Here is a 23,208-nt window from a genome sequence, read left to right as displayed (position 1 = left end):
TTAAATTTATTATTTGTAAGAACAAAAAAATATATAAATACTTTTAAATGTTAAAAATATTACTTTAGTTTCAGCTTGAACATGAGATAAAGGGCAAAGCACATCGAGCTCGTTTAAGCTTTAAAAATTACAGTGTATATGAACAATATTTATGAGTAAAAAAATTTTACAATGCAAACAGTATGGCTAAAGATGAAGACTTTATTATAGGATGAACAGTAAATTTAATATTTTACTTTTATTTTATAAGAAGATATAGTAGCCTAATAATAATAGTTATTATGTCTTTATTTATCTCTTAAACTATTCAACTTATTGCTTCACATCTTCTGAATTATTTTTTCTTATTTTATCCTCTAAATTATTAAATTTATCTTTTTATTTCCTAAATTATTTTTAGTCTCACATTATCAAGTTATTATTTCTTCTTTATTAATTATAAATATTATAAATAAATAAACTGATAATTTAGGGGATAATTTGGGACAACGATGATAGTTTTGTTGGGCTTGCAACAACGACAACTGGTATCAGAACTTCATTCGGAAGATTTGTGTGAGAGATGGCAAAAGAAAGCAAATCGAAGATCGAGAAGTTTGACGGATTGGACTTCGCCTACTGAAAGTCACAGATGGAGGACTATTTGTATCAGAAGGATCTTTACCGTCCGTTGATGGGCAAAGCTAAGGGAAAGAAGAAGGAGGAGGCCGACGAGGACTGGAAAATACTAGATCGGAAAGCCCTAGGATAGATTCAGTTATCGCTTGCCAAATCAGTCACCCATAACATATTAAAGGAGAAGACGATGATGAGACTTATGGAAGCCCTCGCAAAGATGTACGAGCAACCGTCAGTTGCAAACAAGGTGCATCTCGTCAAAACGCTCTTCAACCTCAAGATGGCAGAAGGATACTCCTTCACGTTGCATCTCATCTAGTTCAACATGATCGTTAATCAACTCATCTCCGTCGACATCATGTTTTATGACGAAGTGCAGGCCCTATTGATACTATCGCAGTTGCTGGATAGTTGGGCAAATTACGTGACCGCAATCAGCAACTCGGCAGGGAAGGAGAGATTGAAGCTGAGCGAGGTTGTTAGCATGATTCTATGCGAGGAGGTTAGAAGAAAATTGTCTGAATTGGAAGGTTCAGGTTCAGCCCTAAATCTCGAGCAGAAAGGCCAAAGCGGTAATAAGGGTAACTAAAACAGAAATTTGTCGAAGTCGAAGAAGAAGAGGTCGAACTCGAAGGTGAGGCCTATTAAAGGGAGATGTTGGAACTGTGGTCAGGAGGGCCATATGTATTCAATCTGTAAAGCGCCAAAAAAAGATGCGAATGAACATGAGGCTCATATCGTGCAAGATGCTTTGATCCTTGTTATGGACAGCGACACTGATTTTTGGGTTATTTAATCAGGAGCCTCATTCTACGCTACTGTTAATAGGAAGCTTTTTCAGAACTATATAACAGGAGACTTTAGGAAAGTGTACCTAGAGGACAACGAGCTTTGCAGTATTGTTGGAAGAAGAGATGTGCAAATTCAGATGAAGGGCTATAAGTGGTATCTGAAGAACGTCAGACATGTACCGAAGCTGAAGAGGAATCTTATTTCAGTCGGCCAACTTGAAGCAGAAAGGTATGTTTTAACATTCATCGGGGATTCGTGGAAGATCTTTAATGGTACTATGGTGGTTACCCAAGGTAAAAAAATAGGAACTCTTTACCTTACTTCACATGCGAGTGACACTGTTATAATTGCAGCTGGCAAGAAAAGTGTAGATTTGTGGCACAATAGGCTGGGACACATGAGTGAGAATGATATGAATATTCTACACTCATAGGAAAAGCTAACCGGCGTCGATTCAGTGAAAGTTGGTATTTGCGAATATTGCATCTATGGGAAGCAGAAGAGGGTTAGGTTTCAGAAGAGTGGAACACCACCTAAAGCTCAGAAGTTAGAGCTTGTTCATACAGATGTTTGGAGCCCAGCTAGCGTGCCTTTTCTTGGCGGTTCAGTTCAGCATACTATGTCATATTTATTGACGATCACTCGAGGAATATGTGGGTATACTTCATGAATCACAAGTCAGAGGTGTTTGGGATCTTCAAGAAGTGGAAATCCATGGTAGGGAATGAGACAGATCTGAAGGTGAAGTGTTTGAAATCGGATAATGATGGAGAATATAAGCTGGAGGAGTTCAAGAGGTTCTATGCTCTAAATGGGATTCGTTTAGAGATGACTACTCCAGGGACACCACAACAAAATGGCGTTATAGAAAGGATGAACAGAACATTGACAGAGTGTGCGGGGAGCATGCGACTACATGCAGACCTACCTAAGATGTTTTGGACAGACGCGGTGCATACAACAACTTATTTGATTAATCATGGGCCATCTGTTTCATTAGATTTTGGGATTCCAAAAGAGGTTTGGAGTGTTAAGAAGTTCAATCTCTCTCACTTGAGAGTCTATGGTTAAGTGGCATATGTTCATATCAGTGACCATGTCATTGACAAGCTAGAAGCTACGTCACAGAAATGTACATTCATTGGATACAGTATTGATGAGTCCGGATATCGTCTGTGGGATGATAAGAACAGGAAGATCATCAGGAATAGAGATGTTATATTTAATGAAGAGCTGATGTACAATGACAGGGATAATATCAAGGATAGCCAAAGTAGTGGGAGCAGCAATAATGATGCAGGTGGATCCGAGTACATAGATTTAAAGAAACTTCCAAATGAACTTTCAGATGGGGAGGACAGTGCAGTTCTAACCGAAGAACAACGGAGACTCAAGGTGTAGAGACTACTATCCAGGACGAGGTGCTTAGGAGGTCATCCAGGGTACCTAAACTGAATCTCAGATATCTTTCGTCGCTAGATTATTTACTTTTGACAGATAGCGGTGAACCAGAGTGCTATAAAGAGGCAATGCAAGTTGGTGAATCTCAGCAGTTGGAGCAGACAATGCAAGAAGAGATGGATTCTCTTCACTCGAATGAGATATGAGAGTTAGCCCAACTATCTGCACAGAAAAAAGTCTTACAGAACAAGTGGACCAATCGGGTCAAGCAAGAGAGTGATGAAAGGAAAATGTATAAGACCAGATTAGTTGTGAAATGATTCCAACAACGGGAAAGAGGGGATTATATGGAGATATTTTCTCCCGTTGTGAAGCTTACAACTATCAGAGTGGTGTTATGCTTAGAAAATCTCTACCTTGAACAGTTGGATGTGAAGATTGTCTTTCTTCATGGTGACTTGGATGAAGAAATCTACATGAAGCAACATGTTGGTTTTATAGATGAATGAAAGAAAAAAAATATGTGTAGGCTCAAGAAGAGTTTGTACGGTTTGAAACAAGCTCCAAGGCAATGGTACAAGAAGTTTGATAACTTCATGCATATCAATGACTATGAAAGATACAATTCAGACCATTGTCGCTACTTTAAGAGGTTCGAGTCTAGCTATATTATATTATTGTTATATGTAGATGACATGTTGGTTACAGGACCGTGTTTAGAGGAGATAAACAAATTAAAGAAGCAATTAGCGAAGGAGTTTGCTATGATGGATCTGGGTAGAGCAAAGCAAATTCTTAGGATGCGAATCAGTCGAGATGAAACTGAAGGGACGCTAAAGTTGAGTCAAGCTGAATATATTGAGAAGAAACTTCAAAGATTCAATATGCAGAATGCTAAGCCTGTTGACACGCCCCTTGGAAGTCAGTTCAAGTTATATGAGGAGCAATCGTTCAAGACGAATGCAGAGAAGGAGCACACAAGCAGAGTGACATATTCATCAGCCATTTGTAGTCTTATGTACGCGATGGTTTGCACGAGGCCGGATATCGCTCATGCAGTGGGAATTGTAAGTAGGTTTGCAAGCAATCTAATGAAGCAACATTGAGAGGCTGTGAAGTGGATATTGCGATACTTGAGAGATATTTCGGATATGCCACTATGTTTTGGGAGAAATGAGTTGGTACTGCAGGAACACGTGGATGCGGATTTCGTCGGTGATCATAATACGAGGTGAAGTACCACGAAGTATGTTTATACATTAGGGTCGACAGCAGTAAGGTGGGTCTCACATTTACAGAAGATAGTAACATTATCCACGACTGAGGCAAAGTATGTCGCAGTGACTAAAGCCAGCAATGAGATAATTTGATTGACCGGGTGCCTGAAAGAGTTGGGTTTGAAGCGGGAGAACAGAGTTCTTTATTGTGATAGCCAGAGTGCTATACACATTGCCAAGAATCCAGTATATTATGCCAGAATGAAGCACATCGACGTACGTTACCACTTCATACGCTCACTGATAGAGGCCGGGAAGTTACAATTGGAGAAGATTTTGGGGAGTTAAAATCCTGCAAATATGTTGACAAAAGCAGTGACCATCGAGAAACTAGAGTTGTGCGTAACTTCAGTTGGTCTTCATGTGTAGGAGATTAAGACAGAGCCACACTAGGAGGACAGGTGGGATCACCAAGATTGATTGAAGAACGAAATTCTCCGGGGAGGAGAAGATGCTTGTGAAGATAGCGGAGTTCGGGAGAGCTCGGTGATGATGGTTTAGTCTTCAAGTGGGAGATTGTTGGTTTTGAATGTGTGAAGACTGAAACCTGAAAACAATTCAACAGCAAGAAAAGCCATTGTTCAGTCGACCGAAGAAAAGATTAGTCGACTGACGAAACCCTCTGCAATTGGAAAAATTTTCTGCTCGGTCGACCGACACTTACCAGTCGACCGATAGGAGCTCATCAGTCGAGCTCATCAGTCGAGCGATAGGAGCTCATCAGTCGACCGATAACGTGCACAAGTAGTGCATAAGAAGAAATTGTTCTCATCAGTTGACTGAAGCATAGTATCAGTCGACTGATGTCGGGTTTTCTAGTTTCCTGGTTCGGGTTAGAAACTGTTTTGGGCTGGGATTATATATAAGCCTTAAACGTTTTTAGGGTTTGTAGCACATGAAAAGGAGTGTCTTGTTGCACGCAGCGGAAATTTCGGCAGCACTTCGGCAGCACAACAAGAGTTAGGTCGCAATAAGAATTCTTGTTTCTCAAAGGGAACAAGAATCTGAAGCCTAATATCCCATCAAAGTGGGATATTTGCTCTTCCTCTCGTCAGCTCTAGGACTGCGCGTCGAGGGAACCTAAAAAGCTATTACAAATCACACAAAAGCGATACAACCAATTTTTACGTGGTTCGGCAAATTGCCTACGTCCACGGGGCAAGGAGGGGAAGATCTACTAATAGAGAAAGAGAGAATACAAATAGGGTTTACACAAGAATCTCACAAATAAAACCCTCACACAAAACTCTCAAATCTCTCACAAAGCTCTCTCAAAGGGATGCACAAAACCCTAAAAGGGACTGCTCAAGACCTCAACACAGCTGCTGTTCTTCCCCTCTGGTTTCTTCACTTGCAGCCGCAAAAGAGAGAAAAAAACAAGCCAAACTCCTGCAGCCGCACAAAGAAAACAACCCTCTTGCGCACGCTGCCCTAGGAAACAAAATAATATATATAGGCTTTGGTAAGTCGGGTGGGCCTGGTCTTTGGGTGTTCACGCGGCTTCGGCTGCTTTGTTCACGCGGAAACCACAAACCAAACCACACATGGGTGGGTCCCATGTCCCCCATGTCACATGTCTTTGAGTGAGTTTTCTTAACGCTTTGAGATCAGAGATCTTAGAAAGAGAGTGGCTGTTTGCAGTCATTGTAATCTTTAGTTAATCAAGAATTTTTTTGGTGTGGCTTCCGAAGACGTAGGCACGTTTGCTGAACATCGTTAAATTTGTTGTTCTCTCTTCGTTTACTCTTTTCTATAAGTTTTTATATTTGCTATGATTTCTTACTTGTTATGCTTTCGATACAAGATCTAGAAGGGCACAGGATGCCGTTGTTGCAACCCAAACAAGTTCAGGACATAAAATAGCTCAGGTAGTACGTATAAATGAATTACTAGTTAAGGGGATTAGATGGCAGTAAAAATTGTTGAGTGTATCAAAGGACAAGACAAATAGTTTAGGAGACAGACAGGGGCTCAAACCAATAAAAATAACTATTACTATAGATCGCTAGCTTGTCGTAGCTCACTCCCTCATGAAAACCTCAGCAGCAACCAACCATCACATCCATTTGCACCCTTTTTCTTTTGTTTTCTCTCTCTCCCCAAGAAAGAGAGAGTGATGAAGATGCTGTAATATTTCTTGGGGAGTGAGCAACGACGACTGAGAGCAAGAGAGGGGAATGAATGATGACCGCACTCCTCTTTCATACTCCTCACTTTTTTCCTTTTCTTTTTGTTGTTTCTTCATTTCTCTTTCTATTCCTCCATTAAACTATTATAAGAGGGCAACTCCCCAAAACCTGTGATCAAACTCTGTACTGGGCCGGAAATGGAATGGGATGATAACGACTTAGGTATTCATTTAAGCTGGACTTCAATAATTGTTATAATCTAATAACTTATTACTAAATCAAATTAATAAGAATAGTAATAAGTGTGTACAAGATGTTCATTCAAGCTGGGCTTTGTCAGTTTTATTTTATTTTTTATGTGTAGGCGTAAAAGAATAGCATAACTTTTAGAAAAAAATGTGTCAAGACCCCAAAATGAGAAAGTTCATGTGACCTGTCTCCTTGTATTTTGGCCCATGTGATTCAGCCCTAAAAAAGTACCAATTAATATTTCAAGACCCCTCCACGTTAACAGTATAAAAAAAGATTGTATTTTGAAAAAAAAAACCGAAATTACCCCTCCACTTATCTTCCCCAGACGTCTGGTCCACAAAATACATGGAAAGTCACGCCCATTAATGCGATCTGATGGAAAAAAATAGAGGGAAATTTCCCACCCTTTTTTGAACTCTATCATGAGCAATAACTCATGTTAGTTCTAAGTTATTTAATGTTAGTTCTAACTTATTTTATGTTAGTTCTAACTTAGTTCTATTTCATGTTAGAGCTAATGTTAAGTAGAACTAATATAAATACTTTAGGCTATTTGGTCTAGTGGTAAACCTTATTTCATATTAGTTCTAACTTATTTTATGTTAGTTCTAACTTAGTTCTAATTCATGTTAGAGCTAACTTTAAGTAGAACTAATATGTTTATACCATGTTATAGTGGCTATGTTAGTTCTAGTTGAGCTCATGTTAGTTCTGGTGGTTCTCGTGTTAGTTCTAGCTGATTTCATGTTAGTTCTACTTCCAGCTAGTGTTGGTTTTAATATAAGCGTTAGTTCTAGTGGCTATATTAGTTCTAGTTGAGCTCCTGTTAGAACTAACACGATACATGTTAGAATTGATACTAGAGAAGTTAGAACTAACGCATCATCAAGTAGAACTAATATGGCGTTTAGACTTAACAATTACGCTAGAACTAACGGCTTAAATAAATTAAAACTAACACGATACCAATTAGAACTAACACTAGAGAAGCTAGAACTAACACATCATTAAGTAGAACTAATATGGCGTTTAGACCCAACAATTATGTAGAACTAACGACTTAAATAAATTACAACTAACACGATATCTGTTAGAACTAACACTAGAAAAGGTAGAACTAACACGACATAAATTAGAACTAACATCGCGTTTAGACCCAACACTTACGTTAGAACTAACACATTAAATAAATTAGAACTAACACGATACCAAATAGAACTAACACTAGAGAAGCTAGAACTAACACATCATCAAATAGAACTAACATGGTGTTTAGACCAACAAGTACGCTAGAAATAACGCATTACATAAATTAGAGCTAACACGATACCAGTTAGAACTAACACTGGAGAAGGTAGAACTAATATAGCATAAATTAGAACTAACATGACGTTTAGACCCAACACTTACGCTAGGAATATCACATTAAATAAATTAGAACTAACATGATACCTGTTAGAACTGACACTGGAGAAGCTAGAACTAACACATCATCAAGTAGAACTAACATGGCGTTTAGAACCAATAATTACGCTAGAACTAACGACTTAAATAAATTAGAACTAACACGATATCTGTTAGAACTAACACTAGAGAAGCTAGAACTAATATGTCATAAATTGGAACTAACATGACGTTTAGACCCAACATTTACGCTAGAACTAACACATAAATAAATTAGAACTAACACGAGCTGGCAAAAATTAGAACTAACATGAGCTGGTAAAAATTAGAACTAACATGAGTTGCGATAGAACAAACATGAGCTAACTCTAGTTATTTATGCCATTTTTTAAATTCTATCATGAGCTAACTCATGTTAGTTCTAACTTATTTCAAGTTAGTTCTAACTTATTTCATGTTAGTTCTAATGGCAAGTAAGAGCTAACTTTGAGTGGAACTAACATTAATACTTTGTCTACTTGGTCTAGTGGTAAAGCTTGGTAATTTGAAGAGGAGGTCAAGAGTTCAAACCCCTACACCTACAATATATATTTAAAAGTCTTTGATTGGGCCTTGGGGCTCTTGGGCTCTTTGTTAGTTCTAACTAATTTTATGTTGGTTCCAACTTGCTCTTTGTTAGTTCTAACTCATTTAAAGTTAGTTCTAATTTGCTCTTTGTTAGTTTTAACTTGCTATTTGTTAGTTCTAACTCACTTAAAGTTAGTTCTAACTTGCTCTTTGTTAGTTCTAACTCACTTCATGTTAGTTCTAGTTCTAATTCATGTTAGTTCTAACTTGTTCTTTATCTAACACACTGCATGTTAGTTCTAGTTCTAATTCATGTTAGTTCTAACCCACTGCATGTTAGTTCTAGTTCTAATTCATGTTAGTTTTAGGCTCTTGTGCTCTTTGTTAGTTCTAACTCATTTTATGTTGATTGTAACTCACTTCATATTAGTTCTAGTTCTAATTCATGTAGTTACTTTCACCAACATAAAATCTATAGACAATTGGGAGTACACAAGCTCATACCTGATATAGTTACTTTCACCATCCTTCTCAAGGGAATGGCTGTGCAAGGAATGTTGAAGGAAGCAGCAATAATTTTTTTTCAAATACTAAAGAGGGGAATTATGCCAGATGCCGTAGCATACTGCAGTTTGGTCGATTGCTTGTGCAAGCATGGTAATCTAATTGCTGGGTTTAAACTTTATAGAATGATGCTTTAAAATGATGTTCATCCTGATATTGTTGTTTATAATGTTCTCATAAAGAAGGTAGAACGGACAGAACTAACATGACAGCGAACAGAACTAACGTAGGAGATAACAGAACTACCATGAAAGTGGGTAGAACTAACGTAAGAGATGATAGAACTAACATTAAAGCTGGTAGAACTAACATTTCATTCCTTAGAACTAACAGTCCAATACTTAGAACTAACAGTCTAGTCTTTAGAACTAACAGTTCAGCCCTTAGAACTAACATTCCAGCCCTTAGAACTAACATGACAGCCCTTAGAACTAACATTCATAGTTCTAATTTTCCTTGTCTCCCCTTTCAAATTCACAGGTTCTTAGATTCTTTAGTCGACTTTTAATCACATTGTCATCAATTTTTAGCTAAATGTCGATATGCCTGAAGATTCAATGTGAGCTTTTAAAAATTTCTGTTGTTAATCTCTTATACAGAACTCTGTCAATCACCAAATCACACAAGAAAAAGGCATTAAAGGAAAACCTAAACCGTTGTTCAAGAATCCAAGGAGATCCCATTTCAATTAAATGAAAGAAAAAAACTACAAAAACCCAATATCGATTCCCTTCATAAATTACAAGAAAACAAGAGCACTATCTTGGTTAAGACGTTAATTTGGGTAAAGATATTCCGTAACTTAGAAAGGGGAGAACAACGATGCATCGGACCAAAGCTTCGGGCTCCGTCAGCTCGCGGGTCCCACCGGACCATGTTCCGTGTTTGTCGTTGAACCCACGTTCACGAGCTGTTTCCAAGATGACTCCCCGACCTCCGACTCCATGACCACCGTCCTCGCCTTCGCCTTCCACGACCTCCCCAGGGTCTGATCATTTTCAGTGGCCATGACGGAAGTGAGAGAGAAAGAGAAGTTGAGAGAGAGAGGAGAGAGAGAGAGAGAGAGAGAGAGAGAGAGAGAGAGAGAGATGGGATGGGGTTAAAGGGATGGTCGCAGTTACCAAGCTCAATCAAATCAAAGGGTAAATTTATAACTTTTGTTGGGCTTTTCTCAGGGTCCGATACTTTGGGGCCTTAACACAAATACTGTGTGTATTTGGGACTTATACACATGAGTCAGAATATAAAGGGACGGGTCACATGAACTTTCTAATTTTGGGGTTTGGACACATTTTCCTTAACTTTTATGTAGAGTTATCAATATTCTAAATAATGAATGGTTATAATATAGATACTTGTTATGTATGCATTTTTGAGTATTCATGATATTAGATATGTCATCTTTGTAAATTCAATTCAGATTTCAAAACAACCAGTACATGTTTAAGTGAGTGGTTTAAACTTTAAAGAGAATAGTTATTGAATGAGTGATGTAAAAGTTGGGGATTGAGGTTGGGATGCTCACTCGGAGAAGGTAATTTTGTTTATAGCTCCATTTCCGGGGAGCTTTTTCCCTGCCAAACACCGCCGTCAAGCATAATCACTCTCCATATTGGAACAATGAGCCTGATAATTTTATCTGTGAAAAAGAGAGCATCGCTTGTTCAATCAATATTTTAATTGTCAAAGGAAACAGAGGTGCTCATATGCAAATATAGTCCTGTACAAGGAAAGAATAGAAGTGATAGCTTAAAATGTGAGGGTCCGCACCAAAAACTTCCCAGATAAGCTCTTGGAGAACATACTATTCCTAGGAAAGTAAAGCTATTTATGTTATTTTTCTTCTCAGAAATAAAGAAAGTTATGTTAGTAAATCCTAAAATAAATGAGCTTGAGACGGAGTTGTTGTGCGCAGCGGAACTCAAATCACAAGAACAAGGACGAGCAAGATCACAACCAAACAAGCCAAACACAATATCACAGCAAGACAAACAAATTTTACGTGGTTCGATAAGTTGTCTACCTCCACATGGCAAGGAGGGGAGAGTTCTACTATTAGAAATCAAGAGAATACAAATAGGGTTACAAATCTCACCAAAAACCCTCAAACAAAGCTCTCTAGATCTCTCGCAAATCTTCCACAATTGGATGCAACAATCCTCTCTCAAAGACTGCTCAAAACGTTATCGTTTAACCCTAATTAATCATATTTAGGGTAATATACAAACAGTAAACGAAACGGATAAAACCCAAAGCCCAGCTCAGACCCACTACGCGATCGACCGCCATGGTCAACCGCAAGGCAACGACAGAAACAAAAAAAATCCTATAGGGTTTGGCCGGTCGACCGCACATGACGCCGCGGTTGATCACCAAAAGTCCAGAGACCTCCCAGGTCTCGTGCACGTTTCTCGTCGACCGCAGCTGATCTCACGGTCGACCGCGAAGCTTCCTGATAGTTTTTCTGTCGATTTTCCTGAGCTTTCTTCAACTGTTCGCCAATCCTTCAAATCCCCACCTCGGTGAAGTTTCTTCCAAAACTGAGCTGACACCAAATCATCCAAATGTCTCACTTGTTGCGTCCAGTACGAAGTAGAATCAACCCATGACAAACAGACTCAATCCATAACAAGTCGGGAACCTAAACGAGAGCTCAAACAATCCCCCCCATCGAAATCAACAAATCCAACCCGCTGCATCGAAAAGACTGCCTACGTATCATCTTGCCCAAGGAATCAATCCGAATGTAGTTCACCCAAATGGCCTCCAAAGACCCTCAACAATGAAGAATGTTCAATAACTTCAAACAATGGCTAAATTTCATACCTGAAATAACTTTGGTCAACATATCTGCAGAGTTATCTTTCGTGTGGATCTTTTTCAATATGACATCTCCATCATCCAAGGCATCACGAATAAAGTGGAATCTGACATCAATATGCTTCATGCGTGCATGATAAACCTAGTTTTTTTGTCAAATAGATAACCGACATGCTATCACAATATACCCAAAAGGTCTCCTGTGCAATCCCCAAGTCCTCCAACAATCCATGCAACCACAAAGCCTCATTTACAGCTTCAGTCACCGTTGCATCTGTAGTAGAGAGATCCACTGTAGACTGAAATGTACATCTCCAATATACCAGTGCTCCTGCCAATGTAAACATACATCCTGAAGTAGATCGGCGCTTGTCAAGATCCCTCGTATAATCTGAATCCACGTAGCCAATACAATTCTTCTTATTCTTCTCATCCTTCTAAAAAATCAAACCAACATACACGGTGCCTTTAACATATCGTAGAATCCACTTCACAGCCTCCCAAAATTCCCTTCCCGGGATCGTGCATGTATCTCGATACCATGTTCACGGCTTGTGACAAATCTGGCCTCATACAGACTATAGCATACATCAAGCTACCCACTGCACTGACATATGGAATATTCGACATATAATCTCTGTCCTCCACTAAAACATGTGACAATTTAGCTGAAAGTTTGAAGTGGGGAGCCAATGGAGTGCTAACTACCTTTGCATTGCCATCAAATCTGAATTTTTTTAACATCTTCTGCAGATAACTTCTCTGTGTAAGCTTCAATCTCTTCTTTTTCCTGTCTCTCTCGATCTCCATACCTAATATCTTCTTAGCTTCTCCAAGATCCTTCATCTCAAACTCAGATGATAGCTCCTCATTCAACTTTCGAATAGCCGAAGAATTCCTGAAAGCAATAAGTATATCATCAACATATAATAGCAAATATATGTACTCACCATCCTGTAGCTTGTGCATGTAAACATATGGGTCATATGGACTCCTTGTGTACCCCTAACCAATTATGAAGCTATCAAATCTCTTATACCACTGTCGCGACGATTACTTCAAACCGTAAAGAGACTTCTTTAGCTTGCACATCAAATCTTTCTTTCCTGCAGTTTTGAATCCTAAGGGTTGTGTCATGTAGATCTCCTTATCTAAATCTCCGTGTAGAAAGACTATCTTAACATCCATCTGGACCAAATCCAAATCCAGCTATGCCACCAATGCTAATATAATCTGAATCGATGAATGCTTCACAACGGGTAAAAATATCTCGTTGTAATCAACGCCCTCAAACTGTGCATATCCCTTGGTAACCAATTTGGCTTTGTACCTAATGTCCCCAATAAAGGATCCATCTTTCTTAGCATATACCCACTTGCAACTAATAGTTTTCATACCCTTAGGTAGCTTTGCAAGTTCCTAAGTATCGTTCTTCTGAAGAGACTGCATTTCCTCCTCCATAGCTTCCCTCCACCTGATCGAATCAGATCTAGACTTTACCTCCCTGAATGTGAAAGGAATCATTTCCTCAACGATCTCCACTGATAATGCATATGCGACCATGACATCATTATATCTAGCTGGTCGATGAATCACCCTTCTAGGTCTATTTACTGCAATAGATTCCTGAATATGACTCTACTACTGAGTCTCACAATCTATTGTATCCTCTATCTGCCCGGCTGTCATCTCATCTCCTCCTAGTATCATCTTTGTAGGAGCCTCAATGGATACAATGCTATATGGAATGGGTGGAGTCACATCAGCCTCCATCTGTTGCGATATCTTTCGAATCTGGTCTTCCTCCACCTGCTGAGGAACTTGAGGCCTCATCATGTACGCATCATCAAATGTGTCATCTCTGCTAATAACTATCTTCTTACCCTGTGTATCCCATAACTTAAAGTCTTTAACTCCTTCTCTAAACCCCACAAAGACTGCTTTCCTCGCCCTCAGATTTAATTTACCATCAGTGACATGGTAATAAGCAGGACACCTAAATATCCGAAGCGACTCATAGTCATTAGCCACCAAACCAGACCAACGCTCCAAAGGAGTCTTCCCCTGTATCGCAGTGCACGACAACCAATTCACAAGATAGCTCGCATAAACCAACGCCTCGGTCCAAAAGGATCTAGGCAATCCATTCTGTGTTATCATACATTGCACATTCTCCAGCAAGGTACAGTTTAATCTCTCAGTCATCTCGTTTTGTTGCGCTGTCTCTCGAACCGTGTAGTATCGTCTAATACCGTGATCCTGATAAAACTGTAAAAATAGATCACTCTTATACTCTCCACCATTATCTAAACGAAGAGTCTTTACCTTTTTATCTGTCTGCAGCTCCACTTTCTTCTTTCACTCCACAAAAATATCCAGGACACAATGTTTATGCTTCATAGGGTATACCAAATTCCTCCTGGAATAGTCATTAATGAAAGTGATAAAATAGTTGGCCCCACCAATCGATGTGTGCTTGGAAGGGCCTTAAATATCTGTGTGAATATAATCCAATATACCTTGGGTGTTGTGAATAGCGGTTCCAAACTTCACTCTAGTATTCTTCTCAGGTACACAATGCTCACACAACTCCATCTTATTGGTCTTAGCACCTTTTAATAGCCACTGTTTTGCCAATGACTGCAGCAATTTATCACGTGTGTCCTAGTCTCATGTGCCATAAGATGATAGAGTCCTCCCCTATAGTGATAGAAGTTGTCAGACCCCCTGTAACTGTCTTGTTCTTCAAGTAGTATATGTTATTTTCCCTAATACCTCGCATCACCACCATAGAACCCTTCGTGACCTTCACAATAGCATCCTCTAAGATCACTCGATAACCTGCTGTCTCCAAAGTACCAAGAGAAATGATGCTCTTCGTCAACTGCGGTACGAACCTTATTTTTTTCAACTCCCTAACCACATCGTCATACATCCTGATCCGAACTGAACCAATACCACTGATAGGGCATACACGGTCATTTCCCATAAGCACGACATCCCCTCTTTCCAGCTCCTCAAAGCTGGAGAACCAATCCCTCTTAGGACAAATATTATATGTAGCTTCTGAATCCAGTATCCACTCCGTAGAATCGGCATAGCAAACCAATGGTAGTGCAGGACACGAATAGTCTGGAGAATCTGTATTTGAATGTTCATCAACATCTTTTGTAATATTCACTTTTGAAGCATGTATAGCTTTTCCCTTATTCTTTCCGGCTTTATCCTTCAATTTTGGGCAGTCAATCTTTCAATGTCCCTCTTTTTTACAAAAAACGACATTGATTTCTACCAACACTCTTATAGTCACCTCCATTCTTCGATTTTGAGCGGTTGACTTGGCGGCTGTTTGGACTACGGCCTCGAACCGCTAATGATGCCTTCTCGGAGGGTTCACCATCACTCTTACTTAACTCATAATTCACCAACACTGAGGTCACCTCCTTATAGCTAACAGTAGTTCTTCCATTGATGATAGTGAGAACGAACGTACCATAATCATCCTCCGATAATGAATACAAAAGTAGCATCACGTTGTCTTCATCCTCAACCATGATATCCATATTGGTCATATCTGAAAGTAGCTTCGTGAAGTTGTTTACATGCTCCCTAATGGAAACTCCCCTCTTCATCTTGAACAGTAGCTTCGTGAAGTTGTTTACATGCTCCCTAATGGAAACTCCCCTCTTCATCTTGAACTGGTAAAACATCTTCTTCAAGTGAAGTGTTTACATGCTCCCTAATGGAAACTCCCCTCTTCATCTTGAACTGGTAAAACATCTTCTTCAAGTGAAGTCGATTGTCAATGCTCTTAATAAGGTACTTTTCATTGAGCATTTCCCACAATCTCTTCGTCGACATCTCGTTCATCACATCATAAATAAGATCTGGCGTTAAGCATGACCGAATAACTCCACAAGCCTTACTGTTTATCTTCTTCCAAACCTTATCCTCCATATCGGCGGGTTTCTCTTGTAACTTAAGAATCTCCTACAAATCATGTGCATCCAACGCGTCCATCACCTGACACCTCCACAAACAGAAATTGATTTTATCGTCGAACTTCGGAGCATCAATCTTCGTATTATTGATGCTCAGACTCTGTATCGTCTTCGTAAGAGACGAACTTGATGTGATTGCATCTCCCATGTTGTCGATCTAACTCTCCAAATAAGAATCCTTTAGCGAATCCTTCGAACAAGCCTCAAACCAAACCCGAAGCTCTGATACCACTTGTTGTGCACAGCGGAACTCAAATCACACGAACAAGGACAAGGAAGATCACAACCAAACAAGCCAAACACAATACCACGGCAAGACAAACAAATTTTACATGGTTCGGCAAGTTGCTTACGTCTACGGGGCAAGGAGGGGGAAGTTCTACTATTAGAAATCAAGAGAATACAAATAGATTACAAATCTCACGAAAAACCCTCAAACAAAGCTCTCTAGATCTCTCACAAATCTCCCATAATTGGATGCAATAATCCTCTCTCAAAGACTACTCGAAACGTCCTTGCTTAATCCTAATTAATCATGTTTAGGGTAATATACAAACAACAAATAAAACGGGTTAAAAACCCAAAGCCCAGCTCAGACCCGCTACGCGATCGACCGCCGTGGTCGATCGCAAGGCAACGACATAAACAAAAAAATCCTACAGGGTTTGGCCGGTTGACCACACGTGATGCCGCAGTCGACCGCCAAAAGTCCAGAGACCACCCAGGTCTCGTGCACGTTCTGGTTGACCGTAGCTGATCTCGCGGACGATCGCGAAGTTTCTTGGTAGTTTTTTTGTCGATTTTTCTGAGCTTTTTTCAACTGTTTGTCGATCCTTCAGGAGTAAAACAATTCCGCTTCCAGGTCCCCAAGAATAATGTACTCATGCCTGTAGAGGAGGGGGCCTTCAAGGAGACAACTAAATAAATGAAAAAAGACACAAAAGCCTGTGACATTATTTTATTATTTAAACTTTGACAAAATTATCACATTGATATATTTTGTTGACTCTAAGTATAAATTTGATATACTTTCGTATTCCTGTAATAATAAGATATATAACATGGGACATAGTGACAACAAGACCTATCTTTTTGACGGAGTTAAATTTTCGACGGGTTAACGCTCACGTTTGTGTGTTTGATGTTAGTACATAAGGTTAACAAAATGTTATGGTGTTTCACTCGTCAAAGTACATCTATTTACCAGTAACGGACATGTGTACTTCTGCATGTAATGCCACAATCAAAGTAGCGGCCAAGACAAGCAAGGATCCCAACTTAGCCAACTACCCGAGCCGACATCTTCTTGTGTCGACTTGAAGGGCGGTACTTGTAGATTCTTTTATTGAAGGCGACTCGCAACAAGCCTACTCGACTAATTATTCGACGCCTCGCGAGGTCGACTCGAAAGACGTTACTTCTCGGCCAAGCTAAAGGACTTCGACCTCGAGCTTCCCCCACTGACAACGTCGATGTCGTATTTAATGTTTGACAGGTGCTATTATGCCTCTAGCCCTGATAGTCTTCATGACTCATCGGGCCACATTGGCACCGTGATGCCTCCAATCGCTTCTCATTTAATGCTGAGGTGATCTCTCCTCCAGTCGCCAGCCGACACCTGTAAATCAAGTGCTGACGCAGCCGCCAGACCATGCTTCTCCACAGCCATCCTATGCTCGGCCACAATGACGGTTTTGCCCTTATACCCCAGTATAAATAGATGTACTATTCTAACATAGACCTTCTTCGGCTTCCGATTCTTTGCCTAGCAATATCTGCAAATTCCACTACACTATAGAACTCTCACAGTTCTTCATTTTCCCACTCAAGCTCACCAGCTGACTTGATCATCGGAGGAACCACGGGGGAACCAAGCCCCGTCCTCTCACGAGTTTCTACTTGTGCAGACTCAAGCTACTAGACTCAGAACCTGATATTCGGGAAAGGGAGAGTCCACTCATCAATCTCACCCCATCCAACCTATATAATTAACTATGTGATCACTTAACATCAACACAAAATATATCATTTTGCTTATTTTGCCTTTAAACTTGTAAAACAATCAAATACTAATAGGTAATAGTCGTAGCTGACACTGACGCATCTGCTAAAATTTATGCTAAATCCCAATTATTATAAATAAAAATAATTAAAAGGGTCAATATAAAAAACCCCCATGAACTTTTAAAATATAAAAAAAAACCCTCTTTAGCATATGTATTATCACAAAAGCTCCATTAAACTTTAACTTTGAGATTTTATCAGAAAACCCCCTAAATCATGGGGGTTTTATCATAAAATCTTAAAGCGAAAGGGGATGTTCTGATAAGCCCTAAACTTAAGAGGGGTTTTCTAATATCTTGAAAGTTAAGGAGAGTTTTTTTTTGTAATCATCCAAAGTTAGGGGGATCATTATGATATTTAGCCTAATTAAAATATACTAATCAACAGATCTTGCCAGGGGATCTATCAATCTGCAAAAAGAAAACTACATAAATCCTACAACTTTAAAGAAAATACCTCCTTCTCTCTCTGTCTAAATCATGGTACAATTTAGATTTCGTAGATGTGAGCTGTCCCAATCAGTCTCCCCTTCTAATGACATGTACAGACGATAGGTGGCTGGATGGATAGATGGATTGATTGCCCATCACGTATACTACTAGCTTCCTCAGGATATGTCAGTACTATTTTACTACTGTCTGCAATTATTAACATTCTAAACTAAAAATTCCAAAAAAACAATTTTTTTTTTTTGATTCTTGTGAGTAACAATAAAAATTTTCTGATTTGTTCGAAGAAAATTTGAGGTATAATTCTAGTCCAATTTTGAATAAACAAGAAGAACTTGTTTGGTAAGTCGGTCACTAAATTGGATAAGTGTAATAATTTGGACAAGAGGTTATGATGTGTTTGGCAAAAATATGTACAATATCGGACTAGCTTTCTTTAGTTGAATAAAGAAGATCTTATCTATGTTTATTTCGGACTACTTGTATATACCGGTGCAATCAGTGGCGGACCTAGAAAAAATTTCTTAGAGGATCGGGCAATAAGCAGCTATCTAAACGAAAATGAACTCCTAATTTGTAAATATTAAATGCAAGTTGTTTGAAAATTAAGATGGGGTGCAAAGGTTATAAAATCCAGTGGGGTTTTTAGATTGCTAAGGGCGCAACTGCACACCTGAGTTCAATCCCAATCTGATTAATATATTAACCGGCTTAGCGTAGAATTTACCCAGCACACCCTACAGAGACATAGAGTTTCAACGTTTAACTCTTGTATTAATGTTATACTATCAACTATAACCAATTAACCATCATCCAGGAAAAGAACAAATTTTCAAATCAGACCCATTTCAAATTTTTTTTATTTAAACCGACCCATTTTTTTATTATCAAAACCGACCCGATTTTGTAATTAGCAGCTTAATCACCATCCTAAACAGTCGGGGTTACCAACCCCGACTATTTAGGAAGGTGTTAAACCCTAATTAAAGGATTCGGATCCTCTCCACTATAAAAAAAATAGTGGAGGGACCACTACATAATCACAGCCATTGATTATCTAGTTGATGGTTATGATTTTTTCTTTTAGTGCAAATTAGGAATGAGTGCAATACACGGGGGTATGGTAAGTATTAGATTTAGATTGTATCATAACCGTCTACTAAATAATCAATGCTTGAGATTAAAAGTAGTGGTCTCTCCACTACTTTTTTGTAGTGGAGAGGATCCAAATCCCTAATTAAAAGCCTTAAATCCTAAAAATTAATGTCCTAAACAGTCGGGGTTGCCAACCCCGACTGTTTAGGAAGGTGATTAAGTAGCTAATTACAAAATCGGATCGGTTTTGATAAATAAAAAAAAAGGGTCGGTTTAAAAAAAAAAAAAGAATGGGTCTGTTTTGAAAAATTCTTCTCCAGGGAAAAAAAAAATCAAGTTAATCATGCCTATTATTTTTCGTGTTATCCTTCTTTATCCCCTTTCTCAGGAGTAATCATGATAAAGTGTTGTGGCATTATAGCCAAGTCTAAAGCGGTCTCACATTATAAAATCAAATCAAAAGTGGGGTGGATGTAAAATATCCCATTGGGTTAGGTTATTAATGGGTGTGGCCACATTTTATGGGTCCTTGGGCCCTACCCGCTGCTGCCTTTTTTCTGTTTCATTTTGCATCTTGTAAGCAGTAAAGCAACGAGCGAGGGGGACCGGTCCCAGATTTTGTTGCTACCAAGGAATTAATTTTTACAGAGAGTTGCAGTACGGAACGCATGCACCTTGCTTTGACTCCTCTCCTTTGCTTTCGCTCGTTTTCTCTGTGTTCGTGCTCCCACAGTACAAATTTAAATTTAACAATAGTAAAGAATATGAGCGCTGGTGCTGGGTGCGTTGGCCTCGCAAATTAAGGAGGGAGAGTGAGAACACAACCCCCGTGATCTTTGCAAAGCTCGTTAGTTTATTAGCGCATCTCTTATTCGCCGACTGCTAAAATTCCACCCTCCCTTGCTAAATTTGGCAAAGAAGCAGATGGCTCTGAAAACAATTAATAATTACACACCAGGCCAACAATCTTTTATGGCAAGCGAGGAAAATTTAGCCACAAAATGCTTTGCCCTGTTAGTAGTAGCGCACGAAGCAAAAAAATCGCTTTCAGCTAATAACTGCTGCAGGGGCCGCATCTAATAAAGTTGTGGTCCCTAATTTAAGATTTATACGTGCAGATATCCGATGCTATGGCCTAGTGTTATTGATTCGTTTGCAAAACTTCAGTGAGGCCGACCCGAGAAATAAAGAAATAAAAAGTTTGTTTTTTTTTTCCTTCATGCATACTGTTAACACGTTTATCGCCATCGACATTGATTGACGGTGGTATAACTTGTTAATCATGAAGACAAGGCTTGTTAACTGAAGCCACCGAGTCAAGACCGAGTTTGGTTCTATGATTTACTGTTGGGACAAGCTTAAATCAGCTGGTTTTTCCAAATTATTTTCTTTCGAAGTATTTGGTTGATATATTTCTTCTCCCGTCTTAAAGGAATTTGTATACTTTCATAATCTAATGTCAAGTTTTCACTTAATTATGGACCGTTTGGTTTATGGGAAGGGCATTGGGCTTTGGGCAGAAAGCCTGCCAAAGTGCCAGTTTTGGCAGGCTTTCTGCCCAAAGCCCAATGTCCTTCCCAAGAACCAAACGGCCCCTTAGTACCATGAAGTAAACTCTAGAGTCTAGGGTCTCCTTTTTTTTTTTAGTTCAGACTCAGATAAATAACACAAATATTATAATGCTTAATAATTAATAATTAAAGGTTAAGAATAGAAAATACCGTGACACCGATCGACGACTGGCCTTTTGAGCCAAAGACTCAGGCACCAACCACTGGGGCATCTCTAATTATTCTGGCCAACTTTCTTTTCATCATGGTAGCTGTTAGCATTCAGGAATTTGCATGATCTCTTACATGTCACTATCTACGTTTTTGAATTGATGGATGATCCAATCCGATGGATCACTCCCAAGAAGTCCAAAAAGTTATAGAACTAATTACTTGTCAGTTGACTTTGAAAATAGACATGCTATAATTTCCCAAGCATAAGATTTGATCATTTGCCGTATCTCAATAAGATTTTGAGCTAAACGCTTTATTTTACCCGGAGGTCTCTTCTCACTGGTAGAACATAAAATCATAACTCTTAATTCTCATCATAACTTTGAAGTTTTGGTATAGTGGTAGAATCCTTTGACATGGTATCAGAGCAATCTAGATATGATTCACAGTGGCCATGAATTTAATGCAATTTTTTTTTAAATAAAAAAAATTGACACCGTATGTACGTCTAGGTTTAAGTCCATAAAAAGTCACTCAACCTGCTAAGATACGTAAGAATATAAAACTATAACTCTCAATTATTAACACAACTTTAAGAGTTATGGTGGGATAGCGGGCTCCTTCGACACATCAATATGGATTACCTCTTACAGGTCTGCTTCTAACGCAAATGTATGTATTTTAGGTTGCAACTTCAGTTGGACTCCCTCAGCCGCAAACTACAGCACCTACCGGTGAGAATAGAGGCTGGATACAAGCCCAAATAATAGAACAGGTTACCAAACCAGAGCTAAAACAGCCATTTGTGGGGGACAAAAGTAGTACACTCCCTCGAGTTACTCCAATTCATCTTTGAAAAACTTTTCTCTTCTCCTTCGGCTTTCTTAGGTAAGGCTAACAAGTTCTTGGTCTAATAATAGAATACTACCAATAATGGAGATTGAAAAATCAATACAATAATACAATAGAAAATCAAAGATTTTGGCTTAACTGAAAGGTATCTTAACTAGCTTTTAAGCCTTAAATGCCCTGGTTTTAGGGGAAGTGCATAGTGGGATAGATCGCATTATAAGCCTTATGAACATTTGAAATTACCTCCCTGTGACTCAGAGCTTACACACAGCAAATTGGTCCAATTACTGAAACAAAAACTAATATTTTCTTCAACTAATATTATTAACTGAATAGGAAAAGTGTTCCCAATGTGACCCTTTAGGTTCGATCCAAGGAAAAGTCTTCAAATCTACATTATATGCAATTAATTTACTTGATTCACTCCATTCATTATTATCTAAATATCTTAAAATAATTATAAAAATAAAAATCATGATGTTTCAATACATCTTACACATAATTTTAATTGTCATTTTAGTTATATTATCGTAAAACCGTTAATTTTACACTCATTTTAGGTTTAATCCAAGGAAACGTCTTCAAATCTACATTATATGTAATTAATTTACTTGATCCACTCCATTCAGTATTATCTAAATATCTTGAAACGACTATAAAAACAAAAATCATGATGCATGAGTAACATTGACTCCACATGCCTTATTTTTTTTATATACATACAATCCAAAACATATATATCCAAAACATATATATCGAAATGAACAGAGTGGATCAAATAAATTTGATTGCGCATAACCTAGTTTTGAAAGTGCTTCCTTATCCTGAACCTAAGATGCATGTCACCCATTCAATTCTGACTTCCTATAAATGATGACTTAATTATACTACTTAATAAGGGTCTTTGGAGCTCATAGCCCACATATATTCAAGAGTTTTCCTCAAGGGTCATATCTTATGCTACTCCAGACAAAAGGAGGATCAACTTTCACTTTGCCGCAAGTAGAAGCTTCTTAAGGATCTGAACGATGCTTCTTTAAACTTTAAACCAGGACTTGCAAATTCCAATTCTTATTCTCTTCATATACATCTATCTTTTAGCCACCTGGGAGTGTTTATCCTGCACATGGTAGCCTTCCCTTGCAAGGCATTTACAACCGAGAGACCCCTCACTACAAGATCGCAAAAGAGAGGACCGT

Source organism: Asparagus officinalis, chromosome 7 (genome assembly GCF_001876935.1).
Source record: "Asparagus officinalis chromosome 7, Aspof.V1, whole genome shotgun sequence".
NCBI classification, from domain to species: domain Eukaryota; kingdom Viridiplantae; phylum Streptophyta; class Magnoliopsida; order Asparagales; family Asparagaceae; genus Asparagus; species Asparagus officinalis.
Note: the sequence above shows the minus strand (reverse complement) of the source record.